Source organism: Netta rufina (genome assembly GCF_964035555.1).
Source record: "Netta rufina genome assembly, chromosome: 9".
Classification (NCBI taxonomy): Eukaryota; Metazoa; Chordata; class Aves; order Anseriformes; family Anatidae; genus Netta; species Netta rufina.
Genome location: NC_140132.1, coordinates 16245423 through 16265755, shown reverse-complemented (window position 1 = coordinate 16265755; position 20333 = coordinate 16245423). Strand labels below are relative to the sequence as shown.

The window sequence follows — 20333 nt, the reverse complement described above, 5'->3', positions numbered from 1 at the left end:
TTACAAGCCAGCACCTGCTTTTCCTGCCTTGCTTTCTATATTTATTCCTTTGCACACAGTTTTTTGCCTTTGCCCGCAAAGCGGAACTCTCACAAACATTTGTGTTAACTTTCGGCTGCCCAGGACTTCAGCTTGCGAGTCCTAAGCTTGCTTTTGTGCATGGTGTGGGAAGGAGTGTAGGTTTATGCAGTTGTGCATGTGTGTATGAACACCGCTGGTCCTGGCTGCCTGCGTTACAGCATTCTCTGTGCTGTCTCCCCGCGATGCTGCAGCAGTCCCCGCGTTACGTCTGTCGTGCAAGTTGTGCTCTCCATCTCTCTGAGATGCTTTTATGAATCAAATGTTCTGAGTGTCCTGCTTATGTAATGCCGTGTAAATGAAATTAGTCACGCCTGACCCAGTGGCCAAGTGATAATGATCTATACTGCTGTGCGGGAGGCTCGGCTTGGATTTTATTCCCAGGCCCCTGAGCTTTCACTTTCCAGGATCAGGACTGTGGCAAGGAGAGGGACTCGTGGCGCAGCGTGGCAGGGAGCTGCTGGTTCAGCTGTGCTGGGACATGGACCTGTCCATCCCTCTGGTTTCTATTCTTTGTGGTTTGGAGTGGTAGGTGCTCTAAAACAGGGGCACTGAACCTCGGTTTATACTTCAGTACTGCTGTTTAAGCACAGTAGCAAGAGAAGACACGATGCCATCTGAGCTGGGACCCCAAAAAGACATCCCAACACCAGGTGGTGGGACTGCAGTCAGCGAATGCTGCTTGAGGGGACGTGTGTGCTTGCTCCTGGGTGCCGGGTGGCTGCTGTGCTGAGCGTGCCCTGTCCCTGGGGCTGTCCCCAGAGCACATCAGCGCTCCCTCCCAGCCCGGGGGGTATTGAAAGGCCGTGCTGGGCTGCCTGCCAGCACCGGGAACCGGCTTGTCCTCGTGTGCTCGGCCCCCTGCCCTCCCAGCCCCTCTAACAGCTATATTCATTCCTGGCACGGAGTCCCTCTAAGGTCACGAAGCCAGGGTTCAACCCCAGGAGCCATAAAACATACCCTGCCTGACCCCTGCGCGAAGGCAGCGTTAACAGCCTGCCTTCCCTGGGGTTTCGTTTCCCTGTCCCCACTGCGTGCCACCGCCGCCTGCATTCCTCTCCGGCTCGGTAAGCCCCTTGCCTCTCGAGCTGACGCAGCTAATATTTCCCTGCTGGCAGGGCAAGCGAGGTGGTGGCATTTAGCTGCGAGGGAGAACCTTGATCTCTTAATGCTGCTGGAGCCCGGAGCTGCGAGGGCTGCTGCGCTGCCGGGGCAGGATTGCTGCTGTCCCAGTCCCTCCTCCTCCGTGGCTTTGTTCCCTTCCTTACCTGATCCCTGCTTCATCCTGCTGCGTGTCCTCACACAGATACCCTGGGAATTGTCTTCAGTGAAAGACTGAAAAATGGAATCAGAGTTTGCAAAGCCTTCCCAGGCACTCTAACAACTCATCTTGCTATGGTTTTGGAGCATCTTCTTTGGTGATTGGTGTAGTTCCTGAGCAAGGAGGATGTCCCTCATGGCCCAGCTGTTGGCTGGGGCACTTAGCTCTGGGGAAGGTCTCAGTTGTTTTCATTTTTATATTTTTTTTTTAAAGAATAATTGATTGGCTGCCCACAGAGGGCTAGTCCCAGCCTGCATTTTGGGAAGATGTTGCTCTGGCATTACCCTGGGGTAGCACTTAGCACCACTGGAGCTGTTGGCTGCTTAAAGCTGTCTTTATAACTCACGCGTGATGGGTATGTGCTGGTGCTGCCTTGTTAGGTTAATTTGTAGTGGTAGTGATGGGTCACCAAGTTAGATGTCCTTATTCTGAAAGACACAGAGCTTTGTTTTCTTCAGAAGCAAGGGTTTAGATGTTTTCTGTCACCTGTGGTATCAGGGACTGAACTCAGGCTGTGACGGGCCCCTGATCCCTGCCTGGCTGCTGGAGGTAATTGTGCAGCCTCTGTCACTGCAGGGGTTTGGCTTCTCCTGAAGTCTGTGCTTTGGTATCACTGAGAGCCAGATGTGCTCTTTTTTTTTGTTACTGTCACTTTTTTTTTTTTTTTTTACTGCTTATTTTGGCCATACATGGGCAGAGTCAGCTCTGGAATTCCTTCCCTATAAATTCAATAGCATCTTGTGGGTGGTGCTGGGGAATCACTCTGGCAGCGCTGCCTGGGCAGCCTGTTCCCCTTGAAAACGTCCTGATTTGCACATTCCTCAGATGCTGCGTGCTCAGCCTGGCCGATGGCTGCAGCCACCAGCGGGCTGCTGGGGCAGAGGGGCTGGGAGGGTTTCAGCCTGGGTATTCGCCTCCCGGCCATCCCTGGGGTGGCAGAGGGCAGATGTGGGTGCCTGGGAGAGGTCCCTGCTGCCCTGTGGGAGTAAATCACCCCTCTTTGTGGGCAGGATTTGCTCTGTAAGTGTACCTGTGCTGCCTCCTGGGCTTGCTGGATGTTGAACTTTGAGTGGGGACACTCGGTGCTCCCCTGTTGCCATCCCCATGTCCCACGTCCCTGCAGGGATCCTGCCCAGGTGGCAGCGAGCTTTTTCTCCTCGTGCTGCTTGCCCAGAGAGCCCGTTTGCTGGAGCAGGGAGCCTTTTTGATTCCAGGCAGGAAGAATGGCTTTGGGATCGAGGGATGCTGCTGTCCTGGGGCTCCTGTTCCCCGTGGGAGCTCTCTGCTCGTGCAGGGTGCATTTCTCTCTGCAGAGCTGTTTGTCCTCTGACGAAGCAGAATCACATGCGCGCTTCTCGCAGGGCGCTGGCTGGATGAGTCAGGTTCAGGGAGCTTTTCCCTGCCCCAGGTGAGCAGCTGGAGCCGAGCAGGAGCCCGAGGCCATGCGCAGTCCTGCTTGTGCCCTGTGCCCTGCTTGCCAGGTGGCTCTGACTGCTGGGGCTCACCGTTCTGGCGCTGAGTTAGTGTCACCATAAGCACAGCCCGATTTCACCTATTGGCCTTCAAATAGCACTCAGAAAACCAGCTTTGGGAGCTTTCCTGCTGGTGAGTTGAGGGACGAGAGGGTGGTTTTGAGCAGCAATTGTGGATGTGGGGCGATGGCTTCTGGAGCTGCCTGGCTGCATCTCCCCGGGCATCCCCAGGAGGGGACGGGAGCTGCCCGAGCATGGGCTGGGACCGTGCTGGCGCCGCGTGGCCCCGAGTTCAGGCTGCTCGTGGGTCGGCCACGGTGATGTGCTCGGTGCCTGGAATTCAGGCTGGAGAGGGGCAAGTCATCCCCGTGCCAAAGGCAGGGAGAGAAGGGTGATTTTTTTTGACATCCTTCGGAGTTTTGATCTCCATATTTGGAAATGTTTACCCATTGCTCTGATCTATTGCAAGGGAGGGGAGGTGACTCAGGGTCTGGTGGAAGCAGGATTTGAATTCCTGTAGTAAGGTTTTTTTCTTTTTTTTTTTTTTTTTTTTTTTGTCCTTCTTGTTTTGGAAGCTTCTTGTGGTCAGTTTTCAGTTCTCTTTTGCTCCTGGACCTTGTTCCAAATTTGATCTGCTCGAAAGGGAAGCGTATTAGCGAAGGAGCTTGCCTGGATGCTGGTAAGTGCATCATTGCTGCTTTAGCAAGCAACTTGGGATTTTCTGTTTTGTTTAGTCAGATGGATTGCATCAAAGTGTGTGCGTGGCTGCTGGTGGAGGCAGGCATGTGGATCGCCAGTCAACAGAAAAGGACCCGATGAAAGTTTCTCAAGCTCGGAAATTTAGCTTAATAGATTGGTCTCAAAGGCAAAATGTTTCTTCAGGCCTAGGTACAAAGATAATTTCAGCCAGCTCCCATTCAGCCAGGCTCTTCCTTGTAGTTTCTGGCTGATGCACCAAGGCAGCAGAGCTCTGTAGGGTTAAATGGGTACGGTTATGTGCATGTGGTCAGCAAGTAAAGTATAGCTTAAGAAAGATTTCTGTCTCCTAAGCAAGTGTGTGTGTTCAGAAGGCTGTGTGACACAGGGATATATTTATCTCCAATGTTAATATTTAACTGTTTTGTTAGGGAACTGCAGAAGTTTAACAGCTTTAACTGTATGAAGGTTCAACGTGTGGTTTTTCCTGTTATTCTTTATTTTTCCTTAGCGGGGTGTTTTTTTATCTGTCTGATACTGCAGCTGTCTGCTTCTCTGCTTCTCCCCTTTTCCTTTCTCCTTCCTGAAAGGAAACTGCAGTTCATCGAGAAAGTCAGGGGAGCGGGGGGGAACCTGGAACATGTTTTGCTTCCTGTTTTATTCATGGCAACTAAAGCCATGCCCAGGAATCTGGAGTGGAGATCCACTATCCTGCATTCCTCTTGTCATTTGGAGCATGTAACACATATAGAGTGCTTTTAGTGCTGGCTCTGGGGGTTGCGTAGCAGCGAGTCCTGCGCCTCAGATAGAAAGCACTGCACTTTGTCCTTTTACTTGGGAAGGGATGTTGGTGAAAAACGGTGAATGGCTCGTACCACTGCTTAGTGATGCGTGCGTCTGCTTTGCTAAATGGTATTTTTAGGCTGATTCAAGCTTGTTATCGTACCCTCCTTGTTTTAAATTTCGGATGTAACTTTCTATCAGAGGTCTTGCTTGGATTTTCTTTTGCCCTTTTGACTAGGGATTATTATTCCACGTGAGGTTTGGTTTTCTTAGGAGATACGGATTTGCATCAGGTCTCTTAGGTGCAAAACTGACATGTTTTTTTTGGGGAGGACAAAAATGCTCGACATAGCTTGCACAAGAATAGGATGTGAGCAGAAAAGCGGTGTACCCCAGCTGGCAGCGAAGGGACTGCCGCGGTGTGTTCCTGCAGGCAGGTCGGGTTTCGAGTTTGCACATTTCAGTTGCATTTTAATCCACGCTGTTTCAACAAGCTGCTTGGATTAGGTGCAGCTTTGGGGCTCGGGGCCCTGCTGTCCTGAGGAGCTCACAGCCTGAGCAGGCAGCGTAGGTGACGGCGTGGAGAATGGGGTTTGGGGAGGCGTGTGGAGCTGCTGCAGCATGCGAAGCCTCAGCACGGTGACTTGCTGGGGGAGCCACCTTCCTTTATCGTGTGTGGTGGGCAGAGCCGTGGAGGGCGGTGAGTCCAGCTCTGTGTTGCTCCTCGTGCTCTGTGCTTTGCCTCCACGTGTGCACGTGCGGCCCCGGGCCATGCCTCCTCCTGCACCGTGCCTCGAGCAGCCCCTGCTTCGGCGGCGCTTGGATGTGGCGCCTCCAGGCTTCGCCAGCCGCTTGTAGCCCAGCTTGGTTGTTGGGGACAGGGCTGGAAATGATGATGTTCTGTTCCCCTCGCAGTCTCCCCCCTTCCATGCTTGCTGGAAGACCAAGACGAGAGGTGCCAAGGCCCAGCTGGGTCCCCAGGCCTGGAGGCAGCGCCAGAGCCAAGGCGCTTCCTCGGGAGGCCTCAGGGCAGACGTCGGGCACGCCAGGGGCTGATAACCTCCATGTGCTGATCCTTCTGCCTGACACATCTCCGCTGGATGGACCTGAAGGCTGAGCACCCCCAGGCAGAGCCCCTGCCTGGAGGAAGCCCGAGGCTGGGGCCGCAGACTGCCAGGGCTCTTCTCTGGTGTCTCTCCAGAGCCCGGACAGATCCGGTGATCGCTGATGCTAACCAGGATCCGCAGCGGATGCCACACAAAGGATTTTCTTCTGTTCTAGGAACGGAGCCATTAAGGGCTGACCTGTAAACTAATACACGGCTAAAGATTTTCCTCCTGCAGCCTGGCACTCTGGAAACACTCGAGCCTGAGAAGCCTTCGGTGGCTTCCGTGGACCTTGAGCACGTTCAGAGAGCTCCGTGCCTGTTCCTTAAGCCCCTCGATTACTTTTATAGATGCAGAAGATTTGCTTTAGCTCCTGTGTAAGGAGGATTGGTTCACAGCCCGTCCTTCACCCCGGCGGTTGCACCAAATGATCACGGCACAGCTCGCTGGGCTGGCACCGTGCGGGATGTGGCAGGGTGGTGACACTGCCACTGTGTGACCTGGGGGCTGTAAGGGGGCTTAGCAGGCACCAAGTGTGCGTGCCCCAGAAGCTGCCCCAGACAGCATGGAGGGGAGGAAGGAGAGGCAAGATCGCAGGCCTGGATGGCTCGGTGTGTCTGGTGCTTTGCATTTCTGTAGGCAGAGGTTTCAGAGCTCCGAAACACATCGTGTCTGCAGGCTGGGGAAAGCTGCGCTATCCTGGTGGGTGCGGGTGCAGAAACTGAGGCACTTTGTGGCAAATTTGGGAAAAGTGCAAATCTTCTGACTCCGTGTGACTGTTCATGTTCAGCTCCTGCACAGCAGCTGTTTTACAGCCTCGTGCTGAATAGCGCTGTTAAACACACTCTAATAAAGTCATACTTTTCTGAGCGTGAAATATTTCTGCTTCAGTTGCTCAAAGGTAAACCAAGTCATACCGAGTATTTCATAAAGCTGATCTATGTTGCCCGTGTGTGACAGGATCCCAACATGTAGCGTGGCTTCTGGAGCTTCCAGATGGCACTTCACCTAATTGTGCCACTGCTACCTCTTAGTATCTGAGCAGAGCGCAGTCTTTTAAGAAATGTCTGTGCTTATTAGCTTTGTAATGCACATTCTTGTGTAACAGCTGCTGCAAGCAGCAGGAGGTCTTACTCTCAGCCTAATTCTTCAGTCAACTTTGAGGGAAATTTGCTCCTGTGAACGAGGTATTTGCATTTGGGGTAAGATCTCTCAGATGAGAAGAACTTGTTTGCCTCCAGTGAGCATGTCAGTTCAAGGACTCGCATGCCCAGGAGGAATAAACAAGTTGCTCTTGCTCCTCTCGCAGCATCAGTGAACAGTGTGGAAGTCTCCCCAGTTGCTTTTTGCTTGATATGGGGGTGACTGCGTTTTAAAGAAACGTCAGGTTTCGGAAGCCTGGCTGCCTGCATTGAGGAGGAAAGGAGTTCTCGTGCTGTCTCACACCCCTACTGTGAAAATATTGCACAGAGGAGTCCCAGAGAAGCTGTCCGTTTTGGCAGCCACTTCCCTCCTACATGCTTGTTCTTCAGGTAAATCCCTCGTCAGCCCTGTCAGCCGTTCCCCCTTCCTCCCTGAAAAGTCATTATCATCTCTTGAAATTAAGGAAAAGACAGGAGGAGGGAATAAATGGATGTTAAGAAGTAGAAAACAATCAATTAAATAGTACATAGCATGTAATTTTCCTTGGAAACTTACCATGAAATTGAGGAGCACTTTAACAACTAGTAATTTAAATTGCATTTGAGCACTGCTAATGGGTTGTTTGCATGGGAATTTCGGTCATTTCGCAGCAGGCCCCTGTCTTTAGTACCCCTTCATTCACTTTTAGGGAAAAAAAAAATAAATATCCTGCAGACAACTGGTCCAAGTGTTGCAGGTAAAAGGTGATACCACTGAAATTTTGCAAGCTCTTGTTAGGTTCAGAGCTGTTTACTTCATTAGCATCAGCTCTTCCAGTGTTAAATTTGATGGGAATTCTGGGAATTCAGCACTTTTGATCTAAAGAAGCTTGTCAGGCTTGTTATTTCTAAAAGGCAGGAAAATAACGTTATTCCCATTGCACTCACAAACGTGTTAGAGGCAGAATGGCTGCAGGGGCTCCTCCGGGCTCACGGGGTGTTTGCAGCCGTGCTCGGAGAGGTCTCTGCTCCTCGGGGTCCTCCCCAGCGTGGTCCCAGTGCCAGGGCAGGGAAGCGCCTCGCCTGCAGCTGGGGCTGACCTGGGAATGCTGCCTGTGTCCCTGCCTTTATCACCCCGAACAAATCCTAACAGCCTTTTGGGATCTGATCCGAAAAGGAACAACAGAGAGGTGCTGATCAGCTGTAGCTGTTGGGTATTTTCATCGAACCTCTTAGGCTTGTTTTTCCAATGTTTAATGCTCTCCTTCACCACTGTTTTGCTTATAAAATGCCAGCGATTTTCAGCAAAATGCAATTAACCGTGCGCTGTTTTGCCACTGGTTTTGGTAGGAACAGACTCTATAGGAAGGCAAAGGCAAGTTGCTCGTCGCCTGTTGCTGAATGAACATCCCGTTTTCAGAGCAGGGCTTTTGCAAATCCGTGGGCACAGCTAGCATATGGAAGGGGGTTCCATTGTAAAAACAAATCTGGCCTTCTGTTTCTGGATGTGTAGGTTGTTTCTTAGAAGATGGAACCTTTAAAATCTGTCCCTGCAAACATGGCTGTTAAATTCTTCTATTTCTGGCGAAGCGAGGCAGCTGTCTGCGCCGAGATAAGCTATAAAAGAAGCAATATTTTCCAAAAATGGCCTTTTTTTAGCTATACCTGCCAGACAGCTTGGCCAGCAGGAGTTCACAAGGAGTGTAGCCACTGCTGCCCTTTTATGCACAGGGCCCTGAGCCACGTCAAAACTCCTGGGCAAGTCTCCAGGGGCAGCGCTAAGCAGCAGCTCTTCAATCTCTATCGTGTGAAAGGCTGCCACACAGACAAGAGCCTTCGGAGCAGAGGGAGGGCTGCTTGTCGATGTGATTGTTCCTACAAGATGTTCTGTTGTTTTCCAGGTGATTGCTTCGTCTTCAGCGGTGCTCCTGTTTTTAATTTTACTCGCATCTTTCTCGCCTGCAGTGGCTGTCTCCTTTCATCGCAGGAGGGGTTTGATGCTCCCCATCCAAGTTATTTACTTGAACGCGTTCCCCTTTGCTGCCTGTTCTGAGGGTAGCTATATGAGTTCAGACAAAGCCAGTAACAAAAATTGTAATTTTTTCCTAAGTGTCTGGGTGAGGTTTCTAAAAGGATAATAATGTTATCCTTTACGCATCCTGACACAGATGCTATCCACGGTTCTTCATTGGTTATCAGCAACCCATCTGCAGAGATAGGATTGCAAGAAAGCTGTCAGATAATCTCGTCGAGGCTGCTCAAGCTGTAGGGACAGAGCGGGACGTGGCTCTTGAGCACGCTCAGAGTGGGTGAGTGAGAAATTCTTCAACCCGGGAGGGTATCAAGATCGACATTTCGAGGCCGTGTGGGCGAGGGGCTGGCGTGCGGTGGGAGGCAGGGGTGAAGTCCACGTGGTGGAGGAGGGCAGAAGGGCCAGAGAGCAGCGACTTGGGGCGTTAGGAAACCCCAGACAGCTCACGTTCTGCTGAGATAAGGAACCAGCTGATAGCATCAACTCTGTGAACTGTCTAGCCGGTACTCTTGCCCTCTTATTTATTTATTTATTTATTTATTTATTTATTTATTTATTGAATGAGCATCTTACCATGCTGATTCTTGAGAAGTGCTACGCCCACCAGACAAATCCCCCGTCACGCATGGGCAGCATTGCCAAACAGCCAGCTGCTGCAGGGCATCAGCTCAGCGCTGACGCAGAGCAGGGTTTTGCCTCCACTGGCTTTTTCGTGGACCACGGGCCTCTTAGTCACCGATTTGTGCCTTGTGTGTTGTGCGTAATCCTCTCTTCATAACTTTCTTTTCCTTGCCCCACTTTTCCATTTCAGCAGTCCATTTTTCCCCTTTCCCAATAGCAGACGCTCTTGGCGGGTAAAAGTCAACGTAGATGTGCTGGATACTCCTCCAGCAAATATCTGTGTGCCTGCTGGTCCAGCAACTGACTGACAACTGAATAGAAATGAGGCATGTGAGGTAGAATAATCCTGGTAAGGTATCTGTGGCCGTGCTCTCCCCTTGCTAGCACATGCGGTGCTCCCCCAAGCCCCCATGTGGCTCATGGTGTGAGCTCGTGGGTGAGCTTGTGCTGAAGGCCCTTTGTTTGCCCTCCTCCCTTTCTCAACTGGTTTTGAAGAATGCTGATAGATTTAAGTAATAGCCTTGTAGCTGAGAGATAAGAAAGAAAAAAAAAAAAGGAGTCTTGAGGGTAGATTAGTTTGCTGTAGAGGGAAGGCAAACACCGAGGGAGCTCGGTGGAGGGAGCTGACGCTGAGCTACGCCGGAATGCTGAGATCGCGTATTTATCATTTACCCGCTCCGTAAATGTGTGTCGTGTTTTACAAGTGGGGAAGAAGACAGTCCTTGTCCGAAAGAGTCTGCAATCCACGACGGACAAATATGCACTCGAGGGCCTGGTTAGGGAGGGCAGGGGTGATTGCTGGAGGTAGAAATCCGGGTAAAGTGGATTCCTAGAAGAAAAGGGCTTCTCGGGGGGGAGTTGTGGGTGGGGAGAAGGGTGTTTGAGGTGCAAGGGAAGCGGATAGACAGGGGAGGGTAAATTGCTCTGGAAGGAGATGAAAAGACCTGAAAGGAAAGAAGGTTGAAGGGGGAGGGTAGAAAACAAGAAAAGTAGTAGGAGGAAAAAAGAGCAACAGGGCCGCTGTGGGAGGGGATATTGTGGGATGCTGTAGATGAGAGTTGAGATGACCTTAACACCTCTGTGTGTGTGTGTGTTAAAAGCTATGCTGTAACTCAGCTACTGGGATTAGTCATCTCCTGGTGCATGAAGCACCAGTTTCTTCTTCGAATGGAGAGTGGTGGTCCTGTCTGACTTCCAGGGCTGGAGGATCTCTTGGCTGGGCTCGAATGCCTCGTACATCTGGTGGGGTGCTGGGTGCCTACACACCGTGCTATGCTGTACGTGCACCATTGCAAAAGCCTTAGCAGGCAAGTGCATGAGTAAATTGCCACCTTCTGCCTGGTGCCATCAAAGGTAGCTCTCCAAAGGCTTAGAAACCAAGTCAGAGATTATACACGTATAAGTAGGGTTTCAAGTGAGACAGGCTGCACTTCAGTGACATCTGAGAGGGTGTGGGTGGGATGCATGTTTTTGTTGTGTTTTACCCACTCCCCAGTAAAAGAGCAGTAACCTTTGCAGCCAGCTCCTTTGTGCATTGACTTCCGTGGAACTGAGACGGCAAAAACTCACTGGTCAGCTGGTTCCTGGTGTCCTGCTTCCAGTTCTCGAAAAAGAGCTTGGGACTTCCACAGGTTCAGTCTGGGCTTTGTTCCAGTCCCAAGAACTGAAGGAGTCAGGGAAGAATTTACTGTCACCAGTCTTACTTCCCATTCTCTGATTTCTTCTCTGCTTTTGAAAATATTTGCCCTTCATTTTTGGCATTTACGCTGCAGCCAGTGTCCATGGACTGGAAAGCCCCTTGAGTTCTCCTGAAGCAGCAATAATAACTTCAGCTTTCCTCCCAGATCTAGTCCTCCTCCAGCTTGCCTCCTTCTGGTTTCTTATTTCTTCTCCAACTTCTTTGTAGCCAATAAAAGGTGTGGGAACTTGAAGGGCATCTCCTCTGGAGCTCCGTGTACTGTCATGGCATGTTGCTCCAGCAGGAGAAAAACTTGAGCTTAAAACATCTGAAATTGCCCATCATCTGGGCTCATTTCTTGTAGTCCATAATTTGGGGGTGGGGAAGAGGAGGCGAGTCATTCTAAAAATGACTCATCCCACAATAGATCGATGCTAAATGTTCCATTATATTTTCATTGTCAAAGCTGGCTCCCCTCTCCGCGAGGTGCGGCAGAGGATGCTTCACCGTGTGTAGCGGTGGTGGCTGGGTGCACATGGGCTGATGTTTGGCTAGCCATGTAGCCAAAAGGTGTCTGGGTTTTAGATCAAGGCTTGCTGAAGGGGCATTGGAGTCCTTGGGTCATGGCTTGCTCCTCTTCTATGGATAGAGACTGTGTAAGGGCCATAGCGGTGAATTTTTGTACAAATTTGGGTCAATGCCTGCTGTTTGTTTTGGTGGAGTGTTGTTTGACCTCACGGAGTGTGTGTGTATGGCTGCGCGTAAGTGCATGTGCCTAAGTAAATACAGCAGTTGAGAAGGGCAAGTGCACCACCCTGGCCTTTCTCAGGGCTTCAGACAAGTTACCAGATGTCATTGTTGCCTCAAATCCCAAAGGGATAAAGTGCAGAACGGACCTGTCCCTGCCTGTCCCAGCACTGAAGGGCTTTTCACAGAATCACAGAATTTATAGGTTGGAAGAGACCTCAAGATCATCGAGTCCAATTCTTTTTCTTCCATTTTTCTTCCATTTTCTTCCATTCGACCTGCGTGCGGGCTGCTGTCTGCGAGCCTTGCTGCTGAAAGCCCATGAAGTTGTCGTAGTAAAGCCTTCGGGGAGCAGGGTAGGTGGTGGAGACTGAACAGATGGTGACAAAATCTTTGTGGGTATGACCCGCACATGACAAATTCACAGGGTCTTGCTGGTGATATGGGTGTCGAACCAGCAGCCTGCTGTGGACGTGATGCTGTTCGTGCTTATGTACAGTCAGTTTGCTGTTTCTAAAGCTACCATTGCCCTAATGGTTAGATATAGCAGCGGCTGGAGGCTTTCTGCTTATGCTGGAACATGAAAAGGCACGCTTTTTCCCTTCTTTCTTTTATCTTTTTTATTTATTTTTAAACACCAAGTGTCTTTGTTGTGCCTTCTACAGTGGTTGCTTCACTCTATATCGTTGTCTACCTGCTCGATGGAAGATTTTTTATTATTTTGTTGCTGCAAATTTTCCTTTTTCCAAGTAGAGCATCCTTAAGGAATGGTCTGCAGGACTTGCTTGCTGAGGCTACACTATAACCAGAGCGTGGTGATGCAGGGCCAGGTCCATAGCAGGTGTAACGGCAGTGTGGTACCTTACAGCCCGGTCTGCCAAGGCTGTTTTTCACTGCTTGTAAAGGAGCAGTTTATAAGACTTAGAAAGCTTGACGTGGACATGATGTTCCTCCTGAGATGTCGCCCTGTATCTCTCCGAGCAGTTCTTTTGTTGCTTCCGACGGCTGAAATTAAGATGGAGCAAACTCCGAAATGTTTGAACGAGCTGAGCTTTCCTCGTAATATCTCTTTTCCCCAGACAAACATGTGGGGAGATGTTCAGCCCTCCCTCCCATCATTTCCTTTCTCCCCAAGCCTCGAGACTGTCCCACTGCTGTGGGTTGCCTGTCTCCTGCACGAGTGTATTTCGTTGTCCCTCGAGAATGCCTGAGTCGGTGCTTATTTGTCTCCGAGTCATTGTCCTTGCAGTCTTGAATAAAACCCACGTTAAGCAGGTGGAGCTGATAAAATCACTTCCAATGCAGCTGAATGGCAACTGGGTCAGCTCCTTTTCTCACTGTTTCCTGACAGAGGAGAAAATAAAGCAGACACGAAAGCAAAACACTTGAGTTTTCCCCTGTCTCCCTTCCCCAGCCCCACCCCGTCACGGTTTCTTCGGCACCAAAACAGAAGCCTCAGCCAGTCAGCTGCACAGGAGAGTCTGAATTTCTCAGAGTCAACATTTCCACGTCTGACAAAATCTAAAAAAGAATAATAACAATAATAAAATTTAAGAAAAGTGCAGAGGCTGCATGTGGTCTGGCACGCAGCCAGGCAAGGAGAGCTCTTTGGGGTTATTATTAGGCAGATAACTGTATCAAGGACTTGAACGTCAACCCCACTGTGAAGGCTGCAGCTCTGTTGAAATGCTGATGCACGTTTGATGCTTATGAGAAAATAGATGGCGGTGTCTCCAGCCACTTTTTTTTTTCTTCTTTTCCCCCTGCAATAACTTTGGTGCTGGTGGAGTTCCTGGGAAGCGATTGCAGGTGCTCCGAGGGGAGCTGTTGTTGGCTTTGAGCTTGCAAATCCTTTTCTGTTGTTACAACCAACACCTGGCTCGTACCTCTCAGAGGAACCATACCTAGAACTTGTCTTTGTTGGAGGGGAGGTGTGCCCAAAGGGAACTGGACTGCCTTGAGGATCTTCTGATCCCTTCTCAGGGCTTATCTCAGCAAGGTGAGGGAAGTTTGGGGCCCCTCGGGTTCTGGTTTGGAAGGTGTGTGTGTGTACGGAGATGTACTCAGGGCATGGGGAAACCATCGCTGGGACTTCAGTGCCCTATAGCAGGGGGGCAACACGAGGAAGTGCAAGAAGAGCCTGACAGATCCATTAGGAAGATGCATGTTGGTGATCCTTAAGAACCGAGACACAGCACTTAGAGCACTCGAGGAGCAAGAGCTGACGGAGAGAGGGATGCACAAGGCAAGGTGACACGGGTAGAGCTGCAGCCTGGGAAGTTTCTTGTCAAGTGCGTGGAGACGGGCAGAAGAACGTCTGTTTGTAATGCTGCGAGATACCACGTATCTGTCTGTGTTCCCAGCTATATACGGTATGTGCAAGGCTATATATAAACGCTTTGGTGGCTGGTATTTTGGCTGATACACTCACAGTTTTGTGCCACATTGAGAGATTTAAAAATATCCCCCCTGTTCCAGGAACATCTATACCATGACAGATGTCATCCGGCGTGGGGAGTGGCTTCTGCAAAGAGAGCACAGCGTTATTACTACGAGCCTCAGTACTCTATTAGATTATTTATTGCTTCGCTGCAGCCATGAGACATGTGAGGTGCATTACTTCTGCCTGTCAGTTTTTTCACACATCCAGTCAGGCAGCATCTGTCACTCCTCCCTGCAAGTCTCGAGCTTTCATTCTCAATGAACTTTCTTCCCTGCTGGAAGGGAGGCAAAATAAAGGTTTCGGGAGTACGCGGAGTTAACGAGCGAGTTCATTAACAATTATTTACCTTGGAGTCGTGCCTCTGAGAACTAGGGTCCTGCTTGGCTGGGCTGCCTGGCTGAGACACGGTCACCTCACGCTCGCTGTTGTTTTATTTCAAGGCGAGCCCACAGACCTGTTGTGTCAGGCACTGGAAACCCAGCATGAGTCAGACCTGTCTCGGCTGCACGAGACACGGCAGGGTAGGAAACAAATGAGAAATGACGTGCTCAGGACTTGCTTTTGGGAGCAGCTTTGTGCTTCTCCGGACCTCAGCTCACCGTCCGAGGACCTGGCGGTGCTGCTTCAACCCCAGTGCCTGTCAAGAAGGGGACAAGTCCTGCTTTTGTGTGGCAGTCGTGAAGCACTGGCAGGGCTGTGCCAGGCATGTTCTGGTGGAAACACTCGGAGAGCAAATGTTGGCATTGCCAGGGAGCTCTGCTCGTACACGCAGGGGTAATTCTCCATTGCTCAGGCTTTGGACCCGCTCTGGGTGGAGTTTTTCAGACTGTCAGGGCCAGAGAACATGTTGGGGTTTGTACCTCCATTGCAGAGACTTCCAGTAAATAAAGCAAGGCAATGAAAAGACAGCAGGGCTGTGAGGAGTCGCTCCTGACCCAGGCCTCTTGTTTCAGGCTACCAAGCAAGGTGTCAGCGCTCTGTTAGAATCCTGGTCTGCGTGCTGGGATGCTTGTGCTGTAAGAAAAAGGTTGGGGACCCAAACTTTCCTTTCTGTGTTGGCTGCTGAGGATGGAGACTATGGCTGTGGGTCTGGGGAATTTATGATACCTTCACTTCCCACCTGCACTGGTGAGGGCAGAAGTGATCAGTGGAGCAGCAAGAGTGGATGTGTGGAAAGTGGGGTTAGAAGGGGTCAGGTCTTCCTGTGACTACAGATTGGGTAGGAAGAGTCTCTGTGGGACTTGCTAATCGTCTGGGGTTTGGTTCCTGCCTCTTGAGCTTGGCGGGTGGGCCATGTTCCCTGCGCAGAACTGCAGTGTTGCTGGGGGCAGGTTTGCTGTAGAGGCTGGAAGCAGTCTGCAGCTCCAAGGAGCCGGCCTGGTGAGCTGCCATTTGCACGGTGTTGCTGCCAGCGAAGGTGTCAAACAGCCTGAGGATTTCTGCTTCCCTTCAGAGCCAACCCACAAACAGGTGAGTGTTGTGGGGTTAGGCTTACTGGAGGAGCACGAGCCCCGTGGGTCCGCTCTGCAGGGCTCCGGGTCCTCGATGTTCTCTATCACTTTGTCAGTCAATCATTAAGGTCATGAGCAGAGGGATGCTTTTAGGTTTTCTCTGTAGATGTCCTGTTTCATGCATCCCTCCCAGAATTCTGGCCCTGTCTGCAAATACCCCAAACATCACCAAGCCCCACACCTCCCTCCGACTTCAGAGGAACAATCTCTGCTGGTGGCCAGCCGCGGATGCCGAGGGAAGGCCCTCGACTTCCCCACCCCGCCAGCATCGGGGCACGGCCACGGCGATCCCCTGACCTTGCACGACGCCCTTCCCGCTCCCGACCTCGCAAAAACCCCGGGCATCCATGGTGCAGCCCCGCCGGGCGCCGGATGAAAAACAAAATGCATAGAAAGCTTCGGGAGCGTGGGCGTCGCTGGGAGGGCGGACGGCGGGCGGGGGGGGGGGGGGGGTGGTGGAAAAATAGCTGGGGTGTCGTGTCACCGGGTGTCAGGAAGCAGCCCGGCATCGGGGTGAAAGACGAGCAGGGGCCGGGGCGGCGGGGCCGCCGGCACATTCTGTACATTCTGCAGCCCCACAGCACGTGGGGCCGCGGGAGCAGCCCGGCAGCCGCGCGTTTCGCTTTCAGGCATGTAGCTCAGCCGGTACGGCGTTATCTGGGGGCATGCTGAGCCGCTCGCTCGCTCTCTTTTTCCACTCTAGTTTTAACTGAGGTACGCTTGTTTATCCATCGGGGCTCTACAGCCTATAAACAGGATGTCTCTCGGCTTCCTTTCAGCCCAGTAACGCTAAACCGCTCTGAGCGCAGATAACGCTGCAGTAACCCTCCTGGGGGCTGAACAAGCCTCGTGCCACTCATAGCTATCTATATGTGTAGCATGTATGGGAGTGTTTAGCTCGGATGTGCCTCTATGGATGTGGCGTGAATTGGCCATCATCGGCAGGGCCACATTGCCGAAAAGGAATTAAGTGCATGTGTTAGGCAGGGGGCTGGAAATGAGATAGAGATTTCAACTGGATCCTTAAGGATCCTTAATTTACATTTTGTGAAAACAGTCTGTTGAATAAAACCCTAAACCTGTGAAGCCTTTTGGAAATATGTCAGTGGTTTGTTTAGATGTCACTTTCTAAAGATTTTTCCCAGTCTACTTGGGGGCATGGTGGCACCAAGAGCCTAAAAGTGAACGAGAGAGCACAGAAAATGACTCCGTTAAGTAGTGCTCGCCACGCAGAACAAATTTTTGAAGAGAAAAAGAAAAAAGAAAAGAAAAAGGAAAACTGTAACACTATATTTCAGGAAATTGTCTCTCTTCAAAAGGTCTTTTTAGGTGTTTCAGTCAGTGTGAAACCAGGGAGGATAAAGGTCATTCTTCTGAAGTACTTTTTGATTTAGGATATTGAAATCACAAATAATAGCAACAACAGAATGGAGGTTTAGTCTGACATGTTCAGTATCTGAGCTTTGATGTTCGAGATGTTCAGTGATTTTTATTGATTGTGATCTTGTTGTAAGCTCTGCCACATATGATGTCTTTTACAACCCCTGTTCCATTAAATCTGTAATTACTTTGAATATCTAATCTTTCCCTTGAAAGAACCTTAAGTTTCTTGCGCTTTGGAGAAGTGCTCTCCATACAGAGTGCCAATAGGGGGGAAACTTTAAGCATACTAATCCTTACTGTGTTAATTTTTAAGCCGGTCTTATCAGCTTTGGGGCTGGACTGATGACTTCTTACACTCGAGGCTGGAAAGCAGGGCTCTAGAAAAAGAGACGAATGTTGTCTGATTTTTATGGGGTCAGCGTGCCCTTGGTTCAAGGGGATTGCTGGTGAGAGCTTACGCTTTTGTAGAGGTTTTAAGCCTCTACCCACCTCTTTAACTGGTTTGTCAGATCAACGCAACGTCTCGTTTACAGAGAGGGATTCTGGATCTGTTGCCGAGCTGTGGATCAGAATAGCTGTTGAGGAACAAGTTGTTCTGCCATAGCTCTTCTGCGCGCACCTCATATGCCTACAACTTCATTCCAAAATGAACATGCCTTTTTTTTTGACTCCGTTCAGGCTATTTTGGAAGGAGTAAACTAAAACAGGGAGGAAAAATGCTCTGTTCTTCCTGAATTAAGATATCTGCATTGGGCATCCTTGCTGCGAGCTGCTGTGCTTTGTCTTTGCCACCTGGCGGGCAGCTCCCAGGCCACGCGGCAGGCCCGTGACAACCTGGAATTTTTGCAATCCATTTTCTGCTAAGGCAGCGTTCTTAGGAGATCAGATGTTTTCTATAAAAAGCTGGACGATTCTGGTTTTAATAGAGGGGCTGGCGTGCTTGCCTTCTGTGCCCCATTTGGCACCTCATCCTTTCGCCCGAGCGCGCTGGGTGCGTGCCGGGCCGTGCTTGCACCTGGTAGCACGAGGGGCTGACACAAACGAATGGGGTGCTGAAGCTGATGTCCCACCTGCCGTACAGATGCCATTTAAATAAAGATGTGCCCCTGATCCCGAAAGCATTTACCCATCACAAGGGTTGGCAGCGCTGGCTAACATTTAAGCCGTTTCGCTTAGCTCATGGAAAACAGGAGTAGATTTCAGCGCCGGCACCCCGGGTGGACAGCGTGACATTGCGAGCGGTCACGGGCCTCCTGGCCGCTCAGAGACCCCCGTGGAGCTGGTGGCCAGCAGCTCAGGCAGCACAATGGCAGCAGGTGATGCTCTGGAGCAGATCCTGGCTTTGTGAAATGACCTGTCCCCTGGGGAGCAGGGCATGCTGAGCTTGAGTTCGGCTTTCCCACAGTGCTGCGTAACCTCCTCCATGTAGCGTGGTGCTGCCCAAGTGCCACCGCTTCTCCGGTGACACGTTTGCGTCCCACCTCACGTTTCCCAGGGGAAAGGGAACGGCACGGGATCTGTATCTGGGCTAACTGCCTGCTCACGTGTTGGCGTTGGGATCAGAGGGGGCGGTTGGGTTGGTGGCAGGGCCCCCTCCTCGCCCCACCGCACCTGGGTGCTGCGGCTCCTCTCATCTCCTGTGAGCAGTGCAGCAACTCCAGTCGGGTTTTCTTGCCCTTGTTTGATTTTTGTCTTCTTTTCTTTTGGAAAAGAACAGAGCAGGAATGAAGGGGAAGGGTAAAACTGAATTTTGGTGGTGTCCAATGTCTGTGGTCTGGCTCTGTCCCCATCTCACATCCAGGCAAGCCCCATCTCCAGAGAAGCGTGTGCTTCTGAAAGGAATACAACAAGTGTCTGTGCTTAAGAAAGTGATGTCAGAACACCCCCCTTCATTTCTCCCTTCTGGAAGTCGCTCTGCATATAAAGTTGGTTCCCTTTCTTGTTCTTGCTGTGCCCAAGCTGAGGCCTGACCCTTCCTTGAAGTGGTCTCCATGCCCCTAGCAGCAGCCTGGAGTCCAGGACCGTGCCTTTTCCTCTCTTGTAGGGAAGCTCTCCTTCCCCATAACATAGCTTGGCAAACACGGGGTGATCTCACCTGATGGGACTGACCGGCATGTGGTTGCTGCTCGAACAAGAAGATGAACTGGGCCAGAAGTGATAACTTCAGTCATTCCTGTGCCTGAGGGGGGAAAGATTGCCTTTGTCTTGTACCAAACATTTTCCGGTGCTCCGATGGACTGAGGAGGTGATGTGGCAATCTCCCAGGTGCTTCAGTCTTCATTTAGTTTGTGGCTGACCATTGACAAACACGATAGACTTCAAAAGTTACAAATTTTAGTCCTCAACCTTGCGTGCCTGCTCCCTGTGTGTTAGCCTGGAGGGCCTTTATTGGATTCATCTGCTCTGTGTTCCTGTTGGAGCTGCTCTGGACCTTGTGGCTTTTAAAAGTTGGAGGGATATCGTCTAAAAGGTGAAGAAACTTGGTGAAAGCCAAGAAAACAGTTCTTGGTAATGCATTCAGCAATGCTGGTTGAAAAGTGGTAGAAGAGAAGGGATGTGTACACTAAGCATTTTAGTAGGTGATTTCTTGGTGATAATGAAACATGACGGTGAGGGAAACGTGCTGCTGCCTTGTAAGACAGCGCTGCATCAATCTAATGGAGAGAGATAAGCTGATTAATTTTCTCACCGTTTTTTTCCCCTGCTATCTTGTTAACATTTGAAGTGGAAAAAAGTCACCTGCTTTGAAAATGTTACTTGGTTAAAGAGAGAAAAACCCGACCAACCAAAAAGTCTGAAGCAAGCACTTACTGTGGTGGGTGGTGGGTGGAATTACAGGAGCTACACAAAAACGGTGCCCTGGAGCTGTCTGCTGGATGGGCCGCAGGAGGAGCCGCGTGCCTGGGGTGGACCTGGCACCCCGGGTGGTTCTGGTGGCGGCGTGAGAAGTTCCTCCTCCCCAAACTGAGAGGTGTTGGTTCAGCCCACGGGTTAGTAATCCCTAAGAGGGGGACCAAAGATGAATTCAATGGAAAAAATAAACATTAACATGAGTAGGGGATGAATTTGGAGCTTAGAAGGAGGGCACTGCAAATTCTGGGGTAATGCAAGCCTGTTGAAACTCTCCCCACCACTGCTGGCGGAGCAGAGGCTGCTGCTGCGTAGAATTCAAAACCAGAGCTTGGCTGGGAAATGGGAAGTATTTTTATTTTTTATTTTTTTTGGGGGGGGATTAAAAAGAAACAGGAAAAAGCACGTCCTGTTTTTGACAAAGAATAACTCCCAAACACCTTCACCCCTACCTCCTGCAGAACCCACAGACCTCTCCAGAATCTCAACTT

At 50.7% G+C, this 20333-nt stretch overlaps 1 protein-coding gene across 13 annotated transcripts in view; it reads left to right on the top strand.

Annotated features, from left to right (window-relative positions):
- Positions 1-20333, top strand: part of LPP (LIM domain containing preferred translocation partner in lipoma) — a 317139-nt gene that overhangs the window by 22406 nt on the left and 274400 nt on the right. For 9 of the 13 annotated variants that reach the window (XM_084292045.1, XM_084292042.1, XM_084292043.1 and 6 more), the window contains one exon: positions 3447-3550. The gene's annotated coding sequence lies outside the window, so the exon portion shown is untranslated. Of the gene's footprint in view, positions 1-3; positions 2808-3446; positions 3551-5265; positions 6334-20333 lie in introns of those variants that run through there. The other 4 variants (XR_014618712.1, XR_014618713.1, XR_014618714.1 and 1 more) reach the window with 2 other exon arrangements.